Below are 24,420 nucleotides of genomic sequence, written 5' to 3' on the forward strand. Positions count from 1 at the left end.
CCTCTAATTTTATATTTTTCTGTGCCATTATAAAAGCACTTTGGTGGGATTATCCAACGGGGCTGGTTTTTGCAAGGACTCCCTTCAGCTTAGCAATCCTCATGCAAACGTTGGTGTGGCTTTTGGGGCCTAGGAAACCGCTCAGGAAGGCAAAAAGCCTAGAGCATTTGGCGTTCAGCTTCCACACAAAGATAGCTTCTTAAGAAGCCCAAAAGTACCATTTTTGAAAGTTGGGTAAATCCAATTCCCAGTGAAAGCGGTTGTGGGCTCAATTCTTGCTTCAATTTGAACCCGAGAAGCCATTTAGGCCATGTTTGGATACCCACAAGATTTAGATTTGGATTTCTCACATTTGGTAGTTGAGATTTGGATATTGATCAAAACATTAAATTTCATTTTATTGCCCAAGCTTTTTCCACCATTATGTAAGGGGAATCCATTATTCAAGGTAACAAAAAAGCTGAAAGAAGTCAAAAGGTGTATCAAAATTTGGAACTCTGATGTCTTTGGGAGGGTGGATATTCAACTACCCCTGGCCAAAAAGACTCTTGATAGCATCCAATCTAGACTGAAAGAAGATCCAAAAAATCTGGAGGTAAGAACTGAAGAGAAAAAAGGCCGCAGAAAACTACATTCAGATAGCAAATAGAGAGGAATCGATGTTCAAGCAAAAGGCCAGGATAAACTGGCTGAATCTTGGTGATTCAAACTCGTCATTCTTCCATTCAGCCATGAAATTAAGAAGAAATTATAATGGAATCCATGCTCTGGCCAATTATGAAGGTACCATTTCCACAAATCCAGATACCATCAAAGCCACCCTGATTCAATATTATGAAAACCTCCTAAACAAGCGGAGAACAGATTCTGATTCCACCACCCCTAATCCGAATAGAACCCTCTCTTCAGCTCAAGCTGCAAATCTATCCAGGCATGTCACTCAGGAAGAAATTGAAGAGAACATTCGTTGCACAGAAGGCAGCAAGGCCCCTGGGCCTGATGGTTTTAACGGAAATTTTTACAAGACTTTCTGGTACCTGATAGGAGACGAAGTTTCTGATGCTATCTCTTATTTTTTCAGAAGTGGGAAAATGCCGTATGGTCTGAATTCAACGTTCATCTCCTTAATTCCAAAGTCCCATGAAGCGTCCTCCCCAGATATGTTTCGCCCGATATCCCTCTGCAACTACCTTTACAAAATTATCACAAAGATTCTTGCTTCTAGGCTCAAAGGAGTAATGGATGACATAATTAGCCCCCATCAATCCGCTTTTATAAAGAACCGAACCATTCAAGACAATATCCTCCTGGCTCAAGACCTGGTTCACAATTTTCATCTAAAATAAAAAAACTCGGTCATGTGCCTTAAAAATGGATATCAAAAAAGCTTTTGATAATGTCAATCACCAAACTCTTATTCAGTTCATGAGAAAGATAGGTTTCAATCAAACGTGGTGCAAGTGGATCGAGCAATGCATTGAAACTGCTTCTTTTTCGGTTCTTCTAAATGGATCTCCTTGTGGGTATTTTAATTATACAAACGGCATCAGGCAAGGGGACCCCTTGTCTCCTCTTTTATTTTGTGTTTGTATGGAAATGCTATCAGTCATTATTGATGAAGCTGCCTCCTTGAATCAGATTATCACTCCCTTCTCTAAAGGAAGTTTATCCATCACCCATCTGCTTTTTGCAGATGATGTACTTTTATTTGCTGAAGCTTCTGTTCTCTCGGCAAAGGGTATCAATGATTGTTTCAACCGGTTCATGCAGTGCTCGGGTCTAGAAGTAAATTTAAACAAGAGTGAGGTTTTCTTCTCTGAAGGTGATTCCAGATATAAGGGGGCCATCAAAGACACTCTTAGCATTCCTCAAGGAAGCCTTCCGATAAAATATATGGGCCTCCCTCGCATATCATCAAGGCTCTCAGCAGCAGACTGTGCTCCACTCATAAGCAAGATCCACAAGAGAATTGCATCTTGGTCCAATAGGCTACTGTCTAGGGCTGGAAGGGTGGAACTCACCAAGTCCATTCTAAATTCTTTTCATCCTTACTGGGCGGCTTCTTTTCACCTTCCAGCTGGCATTTTGGACAAAATAGAAAAAATATTCAGGGATTTCATTTGGGCAGGCCCCTCTCTTCAAAAATCCTATCACCCTATTGCTTTGGATACAATTTGCACCCCAAAGGCCGAAGGAGGTCTAGGTTTACGAAAGCTAAAGGACCTGAACAAGGCAGCTGACATGAAATAGATTTGGAGCATTATCAAGAAGAAGAACTCCCTCTGGGTCTCTTGGTTTCATCTCAAATATGTAAGGAAGAGGAACTTCTGGATCATAAAAAAGCCTAGCAAAATGTCGTGGGGAGCAAGAACAATTTTTAATTGTCGAGAAGAAGCTAAGAAATCCATATGCTATATCATTGGAGAAGGAAACGGTATTGATTTCTGGACTCAGCCTTGGCACCCAGATGGGCCTATTGTAGAACAGTATCCTCCTGATGGAGAATATCTAAATGCAATTCGTCCTCAAACTTTTGTACATCAAGTCCTCCAGGAAGGAATCTGGGACCCGATCATGCTACAAAGGCTTCCCTCCATCAACCTGATACTTGAGAAGGCTTTGGTTATCTCAAGTAGGGCTGGCAATTTCACCCGGAAAAGAGGGGATCCGCCCTGCCCCGCCCCGTTTGGGGCGGGGATTCCCCGATTTGATAGGGGAAGGGGAATTTAAAAATTCCCCGGTGCGGGGAGGGGAAGGGGAAGGGGATGTAGTTGTCCCCTCCTCGCCCCGCCCCGCTCGCCCCGTTAATCAATGCCATTTTTTTGTATATTTTTAAGTGCTTTTTTTTTAGGAAAACTACTAGAAACTCTGTGGATCGGCTACAAGATTTCCCCAAACTTAAACTTAGGTTGTCTTTTCCTTTTAATTAGCTTTTGAGAGCATTTTGGGAACTATAATAACCTTTTGACAGATGTTGAAATAATAAAGACAAGCTGAGTGTATGTCATTATCAAAAAATCGTAGTGCCAACATCGGTGGCGAAAATAAAATAATAAAATAATAAATTGCATTTTTATTTTGGTTAGGGACTTAGGGTTTCCTTAATTCCTTCCTACGAAAGAAACATTGCTCAGGTTAGGGACACAGTTCACTTTTTGCATTTTGGTGATTCCCAAGCCTCTGAACATTGCTCAGGCATCTATTTGGGTTTATAACGCCTGTTGGTGCGACTGCTGCGAGGGCACTCAAGAGTCAAGTTAGTACTTCAAGGGATTTTGCTATCTTCTGAAGAGTAAGAAATATATCTCCTTCGTCTACAAGTATGTTAGTTTATAACATTTTTATATATTGAAATTGCATCAAGTTGATTAGGGACACCCATCATCAGTGTATCAATGACTAAAGAGGGGGTGATGTTGGAGTAGGGCGGGGCGGGGCGGGGATTTTGTCTCCGAAGGATGCTGGGAGGGGAAGGGGAGGGGAAGGGGATTAGATATTCCCCGCGGGGAGGGGAAGGGGATTCCCCACCATCCCCGCAAAGGGGAGGGGGGGAATTCCCCGCAAAGGGGAAGGGGTAAGGGACCCCAACATCCGGCCCCGACCCGCCCCGTTGCCAGCCCTAATCTCAAGTGCTGAAGATGAAGCAATATGGAAAGATACTATTGATGGGTCTTTTTCACTGAAAAGCGCTTGGAATGGCATTAGAGAGCATCATTCAAAAATAGCTTGGGCTTCCTCTGTATGGTTCAAAGGTCACATCCCCAAAATGAGCTTTATGGCTTGGTTAGCCCTTCACCAAAAACTCAGCACTAAGGACAGGCTGATTTTTCTGGGCCAAAATAGGGAGATCAGATGCCCATTATGCTCAGCTGCATCTGAAAGTATTGATCATTTATTCTTTCAGTGTTCGTACTCGGCCTAGATCTGGAGATCTGTACTATGGCGATTCAATATTAGAAGGAAACCAAAAAGAAAGCTTATGGAGGAAGAAGAATGGATGAGAACTACTTTTCCTGGTTCAAATCAATAGCCTGCCGCTATCCGTATAGCATTTACTTCCTCAATTTATCTCATCTAGTAGGAAAGAAATAATAGGTTATACGGAGCAGACAATTCTCACAAGCAAGTGATCCTAAGAAATATCCTCCACATTATCAGAAGCATATGTATATTTCTTAGATTAGATAGCCAAACCGGTAGCAGAGATCTGGCTTTTTCGAAGGCCTTCGATTTACCCCTGTTCAGGTCCCAGAAACCCACCAAAAGCTGTAAATGGGTCCATCCAGAACCTGGATGTGTCAAGCTAAACTGTGATGCGTCTTTGGCAAGCTCATCAGCCTCCATTGGGGGTCTTTTGCGTACCAATGATAGTTCAGTTCTAGCCATGTATTCCCAGGACAAGATTCAAATGAGCATCCAGGAATTGGAGCTTGAAGCGATTTGTCATGGAGCCTCCGTGGCCTCCTCCCTTGATATTGATCGCCTTTGGATTGAGTCTGACTCTATTGGCAGTGAATGTAATCGAAGGCTCTGTCCCATGCCCGTGGAAGAAAAAACTACCATTAGCTCACCTGAAGAACACTCTCTTAAAATTCGCTTCTTGGAAGGTGTCTCACATCTGGAGGGAAGCAAATCGACCTGTTGATTTTCTTTCAAAAGCTGATTGCCCTTTAAAAGGTTCTTGTATTCAAGGGGTGTCTCTTCCTCATCCTCTTTATGACTATGTCAAAGAGGATGATGAAGGAACCCTCTATTATAGATTGTAATATCTTTTTCTTTTCTTTTCTCTGTTCTCTGGTCTTGGGGTCTGCCTAACCCCGATTACTAATAATAATAAAAAACATTAAATTTCCAAATCTGCTATAACAATGAAAAAAAATCTGATTTACAAATCTGTTCTGCAAGACATTATTTGGAAATCCATATTTGTGGCAATTATCTTCACCCTCGCTGCTCCTCGACCCTGCTGCCGCAGCAAGACGTCCCTCTCTCTCTCTCTCTCTCTCTCTTACAACATGAGCATGGGGATGATTGATGTGTTTTGTATCCAAAACTCAAATTCAAATCAAAATGCAAAAACATGAGGTATCCAAACGTGGCCTTACATAATTGATATTCAGAAACGTTGTTTATCCAGGAGCTCCTTCTTGGAAGCTGAGAAGCCTGAGAGGCAAGAAGTCGAGGCTTCTATAAGCAACCATGGCAAAAGGATTCTTAGGGTCTAATTTAAAAATAAGATAAACTTAAAATAATTACATTTGCTAACATTGGGCAATTTTGGTGGTATCCAAAGAAGCCCTTAATCTTTCGAACGGTATCTATATTCAACTTGGGTTTGGATCCGTTGGGCCGCCCACCAATCCTTAGGGTTTCAAGTCGGGCTGATTTTTGGGAATTCGGGTTGAGCTTTTACCTCAAAATCAGGTCTGGTTCGAGTTGATTCCTATTCATTTTTTAGCAAAAGCTCAACCCGACCCAACCCAAGTTGCACCCCTACCAATCCAATAAAATCCTCTTCCCTCATCACTAAAAGGTCCAAAACCATATTCCACATGTACGGTGACACATCCTCATTTTTGTTAATCAAAACAAGATGGTCTTGCTAGTTGATCAAATAACAAAAACTTTATAGTAAGTCAAGAATCTTGTCCAAAACTAGTTCTATATCTGCCTTAGGAGAAAGTATATGATGAATGGGCTCATAAACACGTAAAGGTGGTATGATAGAAGTACCACCCTTGATATTTGATCCGACAACAGCTCCTAAAAAAGTGATCTTTTGCTGGATCAAATATCAAGGATGAGATTATGAGTACGCGTTTATACACCCACTCATCATTTAATTTCTCCTACCTTAGTTACTGACTTCCAAAGTGGCCTTAGGGACTTTTTTGCATGGCTCTTGAGGTCCATGAAGCCGCTTCTTTCTCTCTTTTTTTGGTGTGTGTGTGCGCGTGGGTGGGGCATTTTTGGAACCCCTGCTTTCTGTGGAAGAAGTTGGGGGCTAGATTAGTGGGAACACAAGAAGTCGTTGATGGTGCTCGATCCTATAGGAGCACGGACATGGATTTTGGTGATCAAACTTTGAGAAAACACGATTAACTCATTGGTTGGCTAGATTAGTGGGAACCCCGGCTTTCAGTGGAAGAAGTTGGGGGGCTAGATTAGTGGGAACACGAGAAGTCGTTGATGGTGCTCGATCCAATAGGAGCACGTACACGGATTTTGGCGATCAAACTTTGAGAAAACATGATTAAATCATTGGTTATCAAATAAAAATGAAAAAAACCCTTATCGGAAATCATGGATCTCATTTTCTCTCACTCAATAGGATTCCTCTCTTAGTTTCTACTTGCTCCACATCTGATGATGATGGGGACCGGCTTCCTCTTCCTTTTGTCGTGAATTGCAAATGATATACGATGTGATAATGTTTGTGTGCAAGCAAGGACTTGAAGAATATTTTATAGAAGTTTGAGGGAAGGGGTGCAACTCCTCATCATGCCGGTGTAGACACCCCCATTTTGCTACGCTTTAAAAAGCAAAAGATCGGTAGTATCATCGAGTTTTGAATCTGTATTCAGCATTAGATTAGGCATCCATGCATTTTAGGGTAGATTTCATTTCATTATGGGAGTTTTGAAGTTGATTCGCGATCCTGAAGGTCTCTAGGGGGTTCCTTTGGCCTCTGGAAGATGAAAGTTCAAGTTTCCAAGCAAATGAAAAAACCTGCTCTTTTTAGAATTTTCAGGGTTTCCCTCATTTTTGCCTATTTTGCCCTGCAGGGGTATTTTGGTCATTCCCGATGTGTCTCGTTTGACCCGCGAGTTATATTTGAGAAATCTTGAGTGATTTTACAAATTTTGAAAAAGCTTCTATTTTTAGAAACTCATGGGGCTTCCACATTTTCATCATCTTATGGATATTTCAATCATTTCTCATATGTCCAAAACCATCTCGAGGGTACGGCTGATGGATTAAGAGTAATTTCGTAAGATTTGGGAAACCTGCTAAATTTAGATCTCTCAAGATTTTCTCTTAGTCTTGCACTTCGGGGGTATTTTAGACATTTCCAAACATATCATATTTGGTCCCTATGTTGTGTCTAAGAAATCTTGAGTCCGTTCATAAATTTTCAAAAATCTGCTATTTTTAGAATTTCTCAAGGTTTTCCTTAGTCTCGCTAAATTCTAGCACATCGGGATAATTTGGTCTTTTTCTGTGTAATTCTTTTGATCCCCGAAATATGTCTGAGAGATTATGAATGATTTCTTGAATTTTGGAAAACCTGCTAAATTTAGAATTTCTCAGGAGTTTCACTTAATTTGGAAATTCTAAGTGTTGAGGGCATTTTGGGTATTTTCAGGGGATACCAAATGATCCTGTTTAATATTGCTCACCGAAAGGACCCAATTTTAAAAGTTTCTATTTTTGAAGTTTGACCACAAAGACTTTCCATTTTTAATTTTTCCCTTTAGGGGTGAATCAATCTGAGGGTATTTTGGTCGCATTTGGATGTCTAACAGTCAAATAGGGGCATTTTGGTCCGAAAAGTTATTTTCCAAAAAAGATGGTCCGATCATGTGTGAGGGATGCACCATAAATGTCAAATGGGTTGGGTCCATATATAGAATGTTGAATTTAGAAAGATTTTATTGATTTTTTACGGAAAAACCCGAAACCCGTGTGAAATGGCCCATTGGGCTAAAGCCCGCAAAGATGGAGCTCATGTGGGTTCACCCATATGGGTCAACCACCATGGTGGGCAGCCCACATGGTTGACCCACATGAGTTGAGCACCCAACCTTGATGATGTCACAATGGTGACATCATATTTATTAAAAGAAAAATAAAAAGAATAAAAAATGGAAAGAAGGAAAGAAGGAAAAGATGAATGATTGCTTAAAAATATTTTCTTCCAAAGAAGCAATGTGGAATGAGAATAATATGTCTTGATTGACAAGAAATTAAGATTGGAATCAAATCCAATTTGGAAACAAGAAAGAAAGAAAGCAAGAGGGAAAAATTGGAAACAAGCCAAAAAGGGAGCTCTCACATTGGAAATTACTATTTCTCTCTTAACCTTAGCTTTTTTTGTATAAAAATCAAAGCAAACAATCCTAGAAAAGAATGGAAAAAAATCCAAATTCGTCCTTTCTTGTCCACAAGTTGTTCTTTATTTGACCTTGTTTAATTGTGCGATCCAATCGTCGCACCCTGTGGACCCCGATCCCAAGGAAACTGGTAATGATATGAGATCCACATCGATCCTCTGAGATCTCCACATGTGAAGGAGAGCTCTACCAAGGAACTCTCGAAAGAGTGCCTCTCACAGCATGAGTGGCGATGTAAAATGAGATACCTCTTGATTTGGGGGCTAGCCTGGAATCGAGACGTACCTAAAATAACTCAGAGTCATCATCCAAGGAAGTAGGCCCTGGATCCCATACTATAATCTGTCACAATGGATAACCAGAGATACAAAAGTCCGTGCCTGATGATAAATGGGGAAGGTGTTAGGCACTGTAGACACCCCATTTTGATCGGGCCCTAAATCTTCCAATTTTGTGCAAAACCCTTTCAAATGAATGAATTTGGGTCCCAAACTTCACCCTAGGCTAGGTTAGGGTCCCAGCTAGTCCCTCGCAAAATTTGTCGAAATTCGAGTGCGTTTGCCTAGTGAACAAGTCGAGAGTGGATCGTAGTATAAACCAGAAAGGGGGGTGATTTTATCCTGGAACGGTGCGATTTTATCCTGGAACGATGCAATTTTATTCTGGAACGGTACGATTTAAATCCGAATGGGACACGACCCGTGGTGCGCCTATCAAAAATTTTCGTCAAAACCGCGCGCCTTATCAAATTGGAGTGCGGATATCAATCGCCAGAAATTCCTATAAATACCAACTTAAGCTATCATTTGTAGAGATATAGGGTTTGTGCTAAATTTTTTAGAGAGAGAAAGAGAGGGAATTAGTGAGAGAAAACAGATCTAAACCCAAACCTTAAGCCGTTCGTCTTCTCCGGTAGATTCCGGCCTTCTCCGATCATTCTTCAGCCATTTTTTCTGATCCTTCTTCTCTAGCCGACCTCACCGGATTCCGACCAAGCTTTGATCAGAGCAATCCTATTGTCCGGATAACTCTGAGAAATCTTAGATCTGACCTCATCTTCAAATTTTCTATAGATTTATGTGGTAGAATCTTTTATCTGTACACTTCAAGCATGGATCTGTACACCGGAGCTCCAGCCTAGCTTCGATCGATCTCTTTCATACACAAGGAGCGAGGATTTAAGATCCAAAGAGGAATTCACTTCAAGATAGGTATTTATTTTTCATATTTTGATTGTGATTATGATCTTGTTAATGTTTAGCTAATTGAATGTTTACTTGTGATTTTGTTTTTATGTTTGATAAATTATGATTAAGTGATAGTCTGGGGAATCATATGTAAAAAAAAATTTCTTCAATTTCATACTTGTTTCCTTCAATAGTTTTATAAGGTTATTGTTTTCGTTGAGCGAGTTCTGTAGACTTATGCTATAAGGATTCCATCTTGATAATCTACAGAGGAAGTTGTGTACATAGTAAATCTATTCATTAATTTTGGATTTGAATTTTAGTAGAAGATTCTATGTAGTTCAGAGAGTAATCACTAGACAATGTTAGAAAGAGCTGGAATATCATTTTTTATGGAAGTGTTTTGTCTAAAATGAATTTTTGCTATAGGAAAGTGATAGGTTCTGTGCTGTAATGATAGGTTCTGTGTTGTATGTATGTGAATGATAACTTTGAATCTTTGAAGTGTAGTGGAATGTTAATATTGTTCCTGTTCTGGAATTTAGTTTTGACGCCTGATTTAGTGTAATGTGTTAAAAAAAATCATTTGATGTCTCAATCAACCTGGAATCTTTGATTGTAGAGCTGTGAATGTAATAAGATGTGAGTGTAGTAATATAAGAATATGAGATTTTAATTCAATTCCCCAACCTGTGTTCTCTATTCAAGATATTAGTGTGCAAATGTATAAGCTTTGAGTGTTTATTTCTTGAGAAAAATTTGGTCTCAAGTTTGGTTTATATCTCAGAATTCCACATTTATTCATGCATATATTCTGAATCAGCCACTGTTTTGTATGGCTCAAATATATGATTCAACTCCTGTTTTGTATGGCTCAAGAACATGATTTAGTTCCGGTTTGTTTTGCACATTTTAGACCATGGATATACTCCCAGTTTTGGCATATTTCAATCCATGAGTTAGCTCATGTTTCAACCCTTGTTTTGATACAGTTCAGCCCCAGAATTGGCCCCTGTTTTGCATAAGTTCTATTCATTTGTTCTTTGTCAATGAGTGAGTGTGCCCTGTATTAATTCAAATTTGTTGTGACTCTAGTTTACCTTTAGTCTTGAAATTTGAACCTAGACAACTCACTTATGATGGTAATATTGTGATTGAACTTCTATTTATTTACCATTTCAGTTATAAAGAAAAGGGTTGAATTTGTTTCATTATGAGAACATGGCTTTGCAAATATTCATAGCCTTTCCTATTGTTTGCATCAAGTCTTGCGTTCTCATTTTACATGTACTCCAAATGGGAGTATTCTATTGAAGCCATACTTTATAAGTTAATTGTATCATATATAAAGAAGCATTTCACTTCCTTAGGCAACACATTTTTAGTCTTTGTAATATTCACTACCTGAATGCATTTTTCATCTTGTGTCTTTCATATTGTGAATCCAAATATTCCTACATGCATAGCAAAACTTGCTTTGTAGAGTCATCACTGGAAGAGAACAACATAAAGTGTTGCCAATGATTGAATTTACTATGGAATTCTTTTACCAACATCATGATGAGTTTATTTTGGATCTGATAATGATATTAGAATGAACGGGTTATGTGCTTAGCTTGGCATTGTGGTTGGTTAAGGTCTGCACCAATTTTAGCTTTAACATGTTTTGAATTGATCTCTATTATTGATGTTAGCTCGTAGCCCAAAAGATAAGGTTAATTTGAATTTTTTTTTCTAAGACAGATACATACTCTTGCTTGATCTCTTCCTCAATTGAAAGGTATCTGATGCATAATCGGATTTCAAGTAGGTTTATTTTCTTTTGGTTTTGGCTTTGGTTACAAATGGATTTAGTAATGAGTGTTGTTGTAAATTGGTTTCGGTTTTCATGTCCAGTAACTTTAAGTTAGTTGAGTAATATGCTATGGTTACAGATCAATTTTAATAGACCCAACTGACAATAATTGAGTGAATACATGAAAATTGGTAAGGAGTTTTTTTTTTTTCAAATGTATTAATAGTTGTGGACTTTTGGAAATATTCATAGCGGCCCTTACCATGGTAAGCCCTCACTAACCAGTCTAGTGCCTAACCAGTGCCTAACCAATGCCTAACCAATCTGATGCCTAACCAGTCCAGTGCCCACAACCAGTCCAGTGCCTAACCAGTGCCTAACCAATCCAGTGCTTAACCAGACCAGTGCCCATAACCAGTCCATCGCCCAACCAGTCTTGTGCCTAACCAGTCCATAGCAGACCTTCTCTTGTTGTTGAAACCTGATGATGTCCATAGTAGCCCCTTTGTTGTTGTTAGATCATAGAAATGTCCATAGCAACCTTTCCTTTCTAGCTTCTGTGACACTATTTGTTCTCTTGCTTGTTGGGTATTTTCTATTCCATTGGAATATATAATTTCTTTTCTCTTTTCTCTTTTCTCTTTTCTTAGTCATCTATGCAAGGAACATTTAACTTGCATTGAGTTAACATAATCTTAAATTAGTCATCTACATACATGTTTGGGTTGTTACAGGTCATTGATGAGATTAGCTATAGTGTTTTCTTTTTACCTTATTTCAATGCATGTCATAAAAAGGTTTAGTATTTAGCTTATAAATATTGGTTCATTGTCTGATACAACTTGATTCATTTGTTTGAATAAAATCCTAGCTTGTGTGATGGAATAGAATTATAAGATATGAGATGAGTTAAAAATGATATTATATATAATGGTAAGGATAGGATGCCATAGATTTGGTTTTATGACAATATAATAATAAGAATCCTTCATTTTGCTTAATTTAGAATAAAAGATCATATGGTTAGTTTCATTCAATTGTGTTTCTATCAAGTCCTTGCCTTTGTCCTGGTTATTGGTTCTATATTGTAATGTCCTCAGAAGAAGTTTTATTGATAAAAATTGAAGTGAAATTCTTATTGGTTATAGAGTGATAGTTGTCAGTTATTCTCCTTCACATGACATTTTGAGAAGATATAAATCTTGCCATGATTTGTATAGTCGTATTGAATATACATATTCTACATATACTAAAACTAGTGTTCAGATGAGTACTTCCTTTATGATAGGCTGCATCTTACAGTTAAATCAATATGAGATGTCTTTGATTATATGAGTACAGAAGTTTAATTCCCTTTATTTTTTTTATTGCTAAGGAAACATTCTACTGGTAATTTCATAGATTCTTAAATGATATCCTTTTGGAACTAGCATTTATACTGATATGTGTTGATTGCCACAGCCTATTGTTTTATTGATTGATATATGAAAACTTTTTGTGTGAGTTATAGAATATGATGACTAGTAGCAAATAAATAAATGCAGTTATGTTTATGAGATTATCATGTTCTTCTTTTGCTAAGACAGGTTAGTTAATCTAAAAGGAGAGGCAATTAATGGATGGATTGATACGAGTGTTCTATGATTTTAAATGATTACACCTTGTCTATCATTGCACGAGCGATGAAGGCACTAGCCCAAGCCCATCCATAGAGGACTCTCATAGTCCAAGTAGTCGTCCCCTCTTTTATTTAGAAAACTCGCCCAGTCTTTTAGATGTGTATACCTTCAGAAATTAAGCCTTTTCATTATAAGGGCAATGATAAGGACACTTGGAGCCCACCTCTCTTTTAGGAGATTTGCCTAGTCTCATTAGCACATTTTCTTGTCTCTCCCTTCTCTAGAAGACATGCTTTGTCTTAGAGTCACTAGTCTAGGAGTCTGTCCTTAGCTAGATAGTCAGTCATTCTTTCAGGAGTCTGTCCTATCATCATAGGGGTTAGGATTCTGTCCAACCTCTCATCAAATCATGTAATTCTGTCCAATCTTTGCAAGGCATAGGATGCTGTCCAACCCTTGCAGAGTCGTTGTTCTGTTCTTTTCCCCCGCAAAGTATAAGATTCTGTCCAACCTTTGCGGGATATTAGAAGTCTGTCTTACCCTTATGATGATAGAATTCTGTCCTTTTGTGTCAAAAACACTTGAAAAATATCTGAAAAATCAAATCATCTCAAAAATCGAGTCTCAAGAGAGTGGTTAGGAAATTCTATTCCGAACTACGTTGGCTTGATCCTCTTCCACGAGGTACGTAGTGCAGCTTGGGATCCATATCCCAGGTCCAGCCAAACCTTTCAAAACAAACATTTCAAACCTTCCAAAAATACGAAAATTCTTCAAAATCTTTTTCAAAAAGATCTTCCCCTAGAGTTAGGAGTCTGTTTTAGATGTTTGGGGTGTTTTAGAGTTAGGAGTCTGTCCTGTTTGTGTTGATATGTTGTGTCTTGTCATGTGAGTGTCCCTAGAGTTAGAAGGCCTCGAGTCATGGTTGGTTAGACATTTAGTCGAACCGATGGCTAGACTAAGAAACATTTAGTTAGCCCATGGTTTTTCTTAGGATGCACAGCCTAGTTACACATAGGATGTAGGGCCCACCAGCATTAGTTTAAGGCTAACCAACTTGCATTAGTTAGGGCATATAGAGAGTCCTAAAAATTACAATTCACTTGAACTTAAACAATTGTACAAAAAGCTTTAAAAATCAGTTGGGTCTAGTTGATCGAGTCTAGGATAGCGGTTCTAGATGGTTAGGCATCATAGTTTAGAATAGGTCATCGAACTACGTTGATTCTGATTCTTCCCGAAGGCGGGATACGTAGAGCAGCCGGGATGGATGGCCATCTTGGTCCGAATCAAGTATTGCATTAGAGTTTTAGAGTTTGTTGTGTCGAGTCGTGTGTGGAATCAAGTTGTGATGAGTGTTTTGTTGTGTTTTCTTTCTTCCATGTACAAATCTTATACCTTTAGCTGTAGCATGCGTGTGTTTGCCCATCAGAACTTAGACACCAATTAGGCATGACACTAATAACCTAGCTATTCTTAGGTGACACTTATTTCATTTCTTTTGTGTGTGCTTATTAATCATCTCCGAGACATGCATGATTAGGTAGACGTCTTCTCGGAGATATATGTTCCCATTTCATTTGACGTTCGCCCAAAACTCTTTAAAATCAATAAATAAATGGCATAAGAGACCAGGTGTTTGCACTTGGGCGGATGATGTGCTCTTCGGACCTTCCAAATTCGTAACCAAGCACGGACCTTCTTTTATATCTCTGGGTATCCATTGCAACAGAGCATAGTATGGGATCTAGGGCCCACTTCCTTGGATGGCGACTCTTATTTGTTTAAGGTACGTCTCGAATCCGGGCTAGTCCCCGAATCGAGCGGTATCTCACCTTTTATCGCTACTCATGCTGTGAGAGGCACTTCTTTCGAGAGTTCCTTGGGAGAGCTCTCCATTCATGTGGATGATCCAGAGAGACTTTCTGGGGGCTCGTCCCCCACCTCTCTCGGATCTGGGTCCACAGGCGCCCCCAATTCGCCCGAGTGTAAACACCCGGTCTCTTATGCCATTTTATATTAACTTTGAAGAATTTTGGACGAAAATCATGTGAAATAAAAATGGATATCCCCGAGAAAACGTCTACCTAAGCATGCATGTCTCAGAGATGAATAATAAGCACATACAAAAGAAATGAAAGAAATGTCACCTAAACATAACTAGGTTATAAGTGTCATGCCTAGTTGGTGTCTAAGTTCTGGTGGGCAAACACATGCATGCTACAGCTAAAGGTATAAAGTCCGTACAGGATATGACATATATGATAAGCTGAAAATAGCAGTAAAGAGATAAAAGAGTTACAGCTAAGCAATATAATCAAGAAAGTATAAACGGATAAGCTGTAAATGAAGTAAATAATGAGCAAGAGATAACAAACAACTAAAGATATAATGAAACATGATGCAGGGCATCATATAGCACCCTGACGAAATATAAATTTGGGCATCACATAGCACCCTAATAAAATATAAAATGAGGCGTCACATAGCGCCCTAATATGATATAAAATGGGGCGTCACCTAGCGCCCTAATATGATATAAAATGGGGTGCCATTTAGCGCCCTAATATAATATAAAATGGGGCGTACTTAGCTCCCTAATATAATAAGCAAGAAAAGCAGTACAAGAGCTACAACTAAGCAATATAATCAAGAAGTAATAAACTAAGAAAAATAATAAAGAGCTATAGTTAAGCAATATAATCAAGAGGTAAGTAAACAGGTAAATGCTATAGCTAAGCATGTAATCAAGGGATAAGCAAGCAGGTAAATGCTACAATTAAGCATGTGAGAGAGAGATAAGTAAGTAGGTAAATGCTACAGCTGAGCATGTGAGACAGAGATAAGTAAGCAGGTAAATGCTACAGCTAAGCAAGTGAGAGAATAATAAAGGAATAATCTTGGTCTGAAAGAAAATAATGATAACCATGGACACAGACCCTAAAATACTGATAACAAACCCTAAGACTCTAATTGATACTTGACTCGGACCAGGAAGGCCATCCCGGCTGCTCTACGTATCCCGGCCTCGGGAAGAATCAGAGTCAACGTAGTTCGCTGGCCTATTCTAAGCTACGATGCGACCACAGTAGACTCGACACGACTCATGTTCAAGTTGTTTAAGTATTTTAGATACACATATATGGTCCTAAACTAATGCAAGTCAACCTAGTCTAATGCAGGTGGCCCTACATCCTATGTGTAACTAGGCTGTATGTCCTAAGAAAAATAATGGGCTAACTAAGTGCTTCCTAGTCTAGCCATCGGCTTGACTAAGTGTCTAACTGACCACGACTCGAGGCCTCCTAACTCTAGGGAACTCACAAACAAAACACACAAAGCATCAACATATCCAGGACAAACTCCTAACTCTAAGACACCCCAAACATCTAGGACAGACTCCTATCTCTAGGGGAAAATCTTTTCAAAAACTGAGTGTTAAAGATTTGTTTGAAGAATTTTTGTATTTTTGGAAGGTTTGAAATGTTTTTTTTAAAGGTTTGATTGGATTTGGGATAAGGATCCCAAGCTGCCTACGTACCCCGTGGGAGTGGATCAAGCCAACGTAGTTCGGAACAGACTTTCCTAACTACTCTCCTAATGACTCATGGCTTTTCAAATTTTTATTTTTTCAGATGTTTTTCAAGTGTTTTTGTTGTTTTTGACTCAAGAGGATAGATTCTTATCATCATAAGGGTAGGATAGACTTCTAATATCCTGCAAAGGTTGAACAGAATCCTATACTTTACGAAGGGTTTGGACAGAATCACGAATCTACAAGGGTTGGACAAAATCCTATGCTTTGCAAGGATTGGACAGAATCACATGACTTATGAAATGTTAGACAAAATCGTAACTCCTTATGATGATAGGACAGACTCCTATGACTCTATGACAGGTGGGACAACAGACTTTTTATGACAACAGCACAGACTCCTAAAACTAGAGGACAAACTCCTATCTAGAGGAAGGACTCCAATGCTAAAGACTGACTCTCTAACTAAGGACATGCTCCTATGCTAATGGACTGACTCTCTGGCTAGACTGGTAACTCTAAGATAGGGTGCTATCTAGACAAAGCATGTCATCTAGAAGAAGGGAAGACAAATAAGGATGTTTCTGAGACTGGGCAAGTCTCCTAAAAGAAGGGACATCTATGATTAATGAGACAAAGCATGTCTCCTATAGGGAAAACAACTAACTCTAATAAGACACTGAATGTCTCCTATGGAGGGCTCCAAGTAACCTTATCATTGCCCTGGCAATGATAAAGAGGATAGGGTAACTGACTGATTAAGTTAGTCTTCGACTAATAAGGAGTGTAACTTGTGAGTCTTAGATAATCTCTTATGTGTGACTTATTAATGCGACAAAGCTTGTCTCCAAAGGGTATAACTCTTCTACTAAGACATAACTTGTCTTCTAAAGGATGAGCTCTAGATGACTCAATGAGGGAAAAACTAGTGTTTAAAAGTATCTAAGAGGCTGGGCTAGCCTACTAAATAAAAGAGGCGAGTCCTATTAGAACTGAGCAAATCCCCTAAGGATGGGCTTGGGATGACTCCTTCATCCCCTTGCAATGAGCAAAGATTCTATCTAAAGGTATATATTTAAAAAAATAGAAAAATCTCCTAAATAAAAAACATAAAAATAGAGCAGTAACACAGGTAACGTCTTTGTGGTTTCCCATACATAATAGTATCGCAGGTTAGAAATCACATATAATGAACACAATCACTATCCTGGTTCAAGGAAATTTCCACTATTATAAATGCAAACTCAGAGTGAAAGCTTATACTGAATAATGAAATGATATAATATTATATCACTATTAACTCTAAAGTTCCAAAATATTCATTCAGAGACCATACAGGGTAGGTTAAAATCATACAGAAAGTAAACTAATTATGATAACCTGATGAAGTTGTTTCAATCTTCTCAAAACTGAAATGAACTACCTTTTTACAAAAATCAACAGAACTATGCAGATGCCATTGTATTTTATCAACACATGTCTTCGCCAATTTCTAAAAGAAACCTCTCAATGTGACAACTATGAAGCAAAGTAAGCTATTACACTAGATTACCAAAACAATAAAGAGGAAAACCAAATCTATATAACTACTAGAACATGCCATGCTATCATTAGCAAAATAGTAAGAAAGGAATTAACCTTGTACAACTACTAAATATAAAATGCTACCATGAGGAGAGAAACTAAACTTGTACCACTACTTATACACATAATGCTATCACTGAAGAGAAACTGAACTTGCACCACTACCTATACACACAAAATGATGATCCAAATTCTAAACCCTCTAGTCATTAAGGCATATATTCTGAACTGATAAAGACAAATCCCTTTCAGGTAATACACTAACACAGTTTCACATGAAAGCACAAAAACAATTCTTGCAAGCCAAATGAATAATCATTAAAAAGAGTTGTATTCGCATGAACACCCAAAACATGATGATGTGGATTTTACTCACCAACAATAACAGCAAGGGGAATTCCTTTTAAACTAATGACACTAATGCTGCCAAAAGCCAAAATAAAATGGATACCTATAATGACCTTGGACAAGACAATTGGAAGTCTAACACCCCTCAATAATATATGGGCTACGAGTCATGGCAAGGATCGAAATGACACAAGGGTGCAGGTTGACCTCATTGGGAAGCCACAATTGAACCTTAAGAAATAAAAGGACAGAAAGGATCTGCTATAGAATAAGACAATTCCCTTTTGGTCCAGATATAATGATAGAGCTGAGATATTCATGTTCATTTGAATAATCCCAGAGAAGCAAACCCCATAGAATTTGAGAAGTATTGAAAAGCTCGTATACAAGACATAAGGAAACTAATGGATATTTACCCAGAATTTCAAACAAATGATGGGGTTTGGATAAAATTTGATGATGCACATATCAAGGTAGCTCACATCCTTCAAGTGGATGAGCTTGCACATTCTGAATAATTAACAAGGCTGAGATTCCATCTTAAAATAAGGAACAGTGACTGATTCGAATAAGACTGATCCTAAAAATGATTAAAAGGAACCATGTGAAAACTGAAAATAAAAAAAATGACATTGGTATAGGGACTGCAAATATCACAGTGAAGTGATGGCTGCCATTATCCAAAGTGAAAGAAAGGCTGTAAATATCAAAGTGAGGTGAGGGCGGCCATATTCCAATAATCATGGGTTCAAATGAGGAGGAATTTTATCTCACCTTGACAATCCAAACAGGTAGCATCAATCAAGGAGACTCTAAATCTAAGGCTTTAACACACAAGATAGGAAATCTTAAATTTCCATATTACCAGGTTCATGCATAAACTGTTATAACTCTAAATGTAATGGAAAATTACTTAAGGCAGAGAAAACAAGCTAATCCAATGTAATCATTTGAACTGGGTAGGGCTATTAACAAGTCGAGATATTTGGGGTTAGAAGAATCAAAACCAATATAGATAACATGCTAAAGTAAAGGAATGTTATGCCCACCCCTCTTTCTTATCCAGGCAACCCACTTTAGTCTATCTCATAGTGGTTCTTGTTTAGAGTCACATTCGAATAGTTCTAGATCCTAGGACAAAGCCTTGAGGCCAATAGAGATACCCAACATGGAATTCTCCACTACAATTTCGATCAGAGCGGTAAGCCTATTAAACAGCCTGGCCAGGCGAATTAGGTAAACGGTTTTTCAAAAGTTTTCTGAAACACTAGCAAGTTCTAGAAATGTTTTGTAAATGCATTTGCAGGCCCTCAACTGCTTGACAGGAAGGTATACCATGAGTCGTCCAGGGGGTAAAAGGTGTCCACCCCCGTAGGACCCAACTCGGTAGATTGAGAGAGGAGAAAGGACTTGCACATGATTGATGTGGTTAGGGGTATGATGATATGATGGTCATCTGGTTACGTCTCGATGGAGGCCAATAACCCAATGCGATAGTAGTTTTAACTGCGGAGTGAGATCGCAATAGGGACCACGATTGGGTTCTGCAGGATCTACTATCAGATCCTTGGAACGATCCCATCAGAACTCGAATGACCCGGGTACATTCTTTTGGATTCAAGCCCCGCATTTTATTGATTTGCACAAACAGAAATGATATGTTAGATTAATTACAAAGGGATATAATTATTATACACTTATATATAGATATATAAGTAAATTTGTATCTATTCAGTGTTAGTTAAATGTTAACTAACAAGTAATACATATAGAAGAATTTTCAAAATTTTATTGGAGCCTTTATTCCCATTGATGGGAGTGACTAAATTGTTTAATTAGGGAATTAAAAAATAATATATATATATATATATATATATATATATATATATATATATATATTTGAATTACAAATTATATATTCAAAGTATTTTGGTGGGACAGCCATGCACACAATATTCGTCCAACCATTATTATCCATTTTGTAATTCAAATAAAATAGAGAGATAAACATGAAATTAGTTGGAACTTGTGAGTGGTCTTCCCAACAAGGGAGAATGTGTGGTGGGCACAACCACATGGCCACCCTTGTGTGAGAACTCCCAAAACATTTTCTCTTGGTGGTTGTGGAGTTGGAATTAAAGTGGCAACTCATTTGGATCAAGTTTGACTTATACTAGGAGATTGAAAAGGAGACTTTGTTGGAATTTGATTCCAACACAAACTCTCATTAAAACTGAATGGAGTGTCCATTTAGAAAACAAATACGTGTTCCCTTGTTAAAGGGAAACGTCCAAGTTGATCTACACACCCTTCCCATTGTTTTTGGACTTCCACTTCAGCTAGTCTTCGAATTGAGATCAAATTTGGTTGAGAAATAATAGGAAATCAAAAAGGAAAAATTCTAAATGATATACAATAAAGGGAGAATGAATTTTCTAGCCACTTGAGCTGGAAAATTCGTTCCCCCTTGGCTCTAAAAAAATTTCCACTTTCTCTCTCTTTATCTGGCCCATTCTCTCTCTTCTAGTTCTAGTTTAAGAACACAAAAAAGGCTCTAAAAGAGAAATACTTGTTCTTCTTCTAAAGTACTGATATAGATCAGTACCATCTTGGAATAATTATTATTTCATATCCCTTGGTGCAACAAAAGGAAACTGATATAGTACCATGTTTGAATAATTGTTAGCAAGGTTTTAAATTTCAACCGAAATCCGAAATTTTGGGTTTTCGATCGAGAACGACACCGAAATTGATAGTACTCGAAATAGTAGTTTATTTCGGCTGAATTTTTGAAATTTAGGTCGAAATTTCGTCTACCCTTAAATTTCCTACGAAATTTGAGGGATTTCACCCAAAAATCTTGTTTTTTATGATTATCTATTATTTTCCCAAAATTTCGGTTGAAATTCTTTTAGAGAAAAAATAGGTGTCTATTTTGTTTAGTGGGATTTCGACTGAAATTTAGAAATTTTGGCCGAAATTTCGGTTTCGGAGAGGACCGAAACACATTTCGAAACTGAAATTTGAAACCTTGTCCCTTGGTGCAACAAAAGGAATCCATCGGTTAGCTTACGAGGTCACAATGTTCAGAATGATTGTCTGCATTCGACGAGTAGATCAAGTACATGATTTGATCATCAGTAAATAAAAGGTAATGTTCTGATCTTTATGTATTTATTTTCATCACCATCAGATCATCTTGACCCTAGGTTCCTGGTCTACAGGTAAAATTGTTTAAAAAGTTTAAAACTAGCGATTTCGAGTTCCTCTGCGCATAGCGATTTTGCCTGGGGGTTAAAACCCTTCCAACACTAGTATCTCTTGGCCGTGGAGCCATGAAAATCACACGCAACTGTATGGTTTTGATAAAAGGAGAGAAGTGTGGCGGATTATATCGTCTACTTGGGGACATAGTGATTAGTGTTCCCAATATCTCAATGGTTGGTTGGAAAGAAGTGGTAGCGCGTGCACGCGTAGGGTCTGTTTCACAGTTGGTACAGAGACAGGTTTCCGAGTTGCAGACTATGGTGAGAGGACGACAGTACCTCCATTGGGGAGGATAGATCGAGATATGTAAGCCCAATGGTTCCCACCCTTGGCATTTCCTTCTTGTTTCGATGATTCCAAACACAAGTGATTTTGAGTCACTAATGTGTTTGACTGTCTTTAATTGTAGATCTCATTAGTGTGCATTCAAGGAAGCTTGGATCGAGGCCTAGTAGCTCACTTAGTTCCTTTGGAGTGCCAAAGAATTTTAAGATCCAAGAAGTGATTGTGACTTGAAGCCTTGAAGTTCAAGAGAAGATTAAAGTGTTTTTCAAGTCATTTTAGATTGTATTATTCATCTTTATTTGAGAGATGTTAAAGGCACTTAACAAGATTTAAACATACTTTATTAGGGTCCTAAAACATGATAAATATCTTGGGACAAGCCTTAAAGAACACACCCAAAAGATAGACATCATTGGGAGTTGATTAGTAGTTCATTTAGTGACCACAAACCTTAATCTGATAATATTGGTCCTAAATATTTTCTAAAATTTTTGAAAATATTTTTAACAGAAATATGTCATCATTTCCATTCAAATAGAGTATAAGAACATCAAAATCCGATAAGAAACGAGGGAGATATGAATTTTACAAAACGAGCTCAAAAACTGCTTTTTGCTGAAATTCCAGCAGGCCTACGTCTGGCTTCCCGCCCATCGCGGTCGACCGCCGCTAGTGCACTGGAAATAGCCATTGGGGAGCAACAGCTAGTACTAAAAGTTTCTCAGAATTACAGTTTTGCTCCTGTAACGGCTAGTTTTGATTTTCCACTATATATGGGTTTCCTTTATTCTAAACCATCCAAGACACTCTTAAACACATATTGAACATCTACATCTTTTGTAACCCTCTTGAAGGGATTTTGTTTTATCTTTCTTCAAAGATCCTTGTAAATTGGCGAGTGTACGTGGAGTCCCGGAGCCAACTCCACATAGGCAAGTGAAGGAGACGCATAGCCTTTCTCCGAATTGTAATTGGGTTGATCCCCCTCCGTTAAAGGAATCGAATTAGTGAAGCCATCAAGAGTCTTGGTGGAGTGGACGTAGGCCTTGGTGTGGATCCTTGGACCAAACCACTTAAAAACCCAGTGTACTCTTTCTATCTCTTCTCTACCCTTTGTGCATTGTATTTTTATCTTCCATATGCCTAAGGTTTTGATTTGCCATTGTTTGTAGCTTCCACATTCATTTTTGACAAAAGTTTTTAAAACCCAATTAACCCCCCTCTTGGGTTGCCATCACCCTTGGGATTTTCAATTGGTATCAAAGCACAAGGCTCTTATTTAGGTTTTTGAAATTTTAAAAATAGAAGAGAAGAAGATAATGGCTACCCCATCCGGATATGTTGAAGGACAATCCGTTTCTTGACCCTCATACTTTAATGGTTCAAATTAAGGGTATTGGAAAATCCGAATGACTTTCTTTTTGTAATATTTAGATTATAAAATGTGGGAATTAATTGAAGATCGATACATTCCTCCCAAAAGTGAAAGAAATGAGTGGGCGGCCGCTAAAAAGAAGAGAGTCGCAATGAATGCTAAAGGAGTGAACACAATCTTTTGTGCTCTATCTCCCGACGAATTCAATCGGGTTTCTACTTGCAGAACGGCTAAGGAAATATGGACAACCCTTGAAACCACTCATGAGGGGACTTCACAAGTCAAGTTGGACTTCTCTTCACTTGAGCTCTCGTAAGAACTCCCACTACTACAACTTAGCCCATCGTATGTAGCCATGCACACCTTTTTCTTCCCAAACTTCTTCTTCTTTCTCTTCATTTTAAGAAGAGGGCAATCTGGTCTTATATGTCCCAATTTTTTACACTCAAAGCACCGGGGTTGATCCTCTTCTTCTTTCTTCTTTTCTTCCTTCTTCTTTTCTTCTCTTTTTTTTGTTCATTTTTCTTCTTATCTTTTCTTCCCTTCTTCCACATTTTCTTAAACTTCTTGAAAGCTTCCAATTCATCACTATCGGAACTCGAGGAAGAAGATGATGATTTGGCGGCAAAGGCAATGGATTTTCCTTTGTCTTTCTCCTTGAGCCTTGATGCTTCAGCTTGTTGGTTCTCCCTTCTCTTCATCTTCATTTTGTGTGTAATGAGGGATCCAACTAACTCATCTAACTTCACATTTTCAAAATCCTTAGATTCTTCGATCGCTGTGACCTTGGGTCTCAACTAAATGGAAGACACCGGAGAAGCCTCATCACCAATTCCAAATTTGTATAAGTTTTACCTAAACCTTCAAGCTCATTAACAATATTAGTGAAACGATAATACATTTCGAAAATTGATTCATTTTCATACATTTTAAATGCTTCAAGATCGACGCCGACGGTCTTCCCTCAACTACCGTGTGCTTAATGACAAACACCGATGTCAATGTAGTAAGCTCGCATCACTCTTAAAGTTCTAATTCTAGTGATAATGATATATCATATGATGAGGTTTGTAAAACATTGGATTTACAAATGAGTAGAAATAAGGTTTTAAAGAAAAAAATTTCTCGCATTGAAAAAGAACTTACAACATTAAAATTAGAATTCTCTTCTAAATTTCAAGCTCAAGCGCAATTGGAAAAGGATTTAAGGCTTGGAAATGAGACCCTTAAGGGTCACTTAGGTGAACTTGAATCCCAAGTTTTGACATTTCAAAATATGGCAAGTTCATCCAAGTCCTTTGAAGATGAACA

This window comes from Tasmannia lanceolata, unplaced genomic scaffold (genome assembly GCF_043159265.1).
Source record: "Tasmannia lanceolata isolate RefF3 unplaced genomic scaffold, GAP_Taslan_0.1 ptg000037l, whole genome shotgun sequence".
In the NCBI taxonomy this organism is placed as follows: Eukaryota; Viridiplantae; Streptophyta; class Magnoliopsida; order Canellales; family Winteraceae; genus Tasmannia; species Tasmannia lanceolata.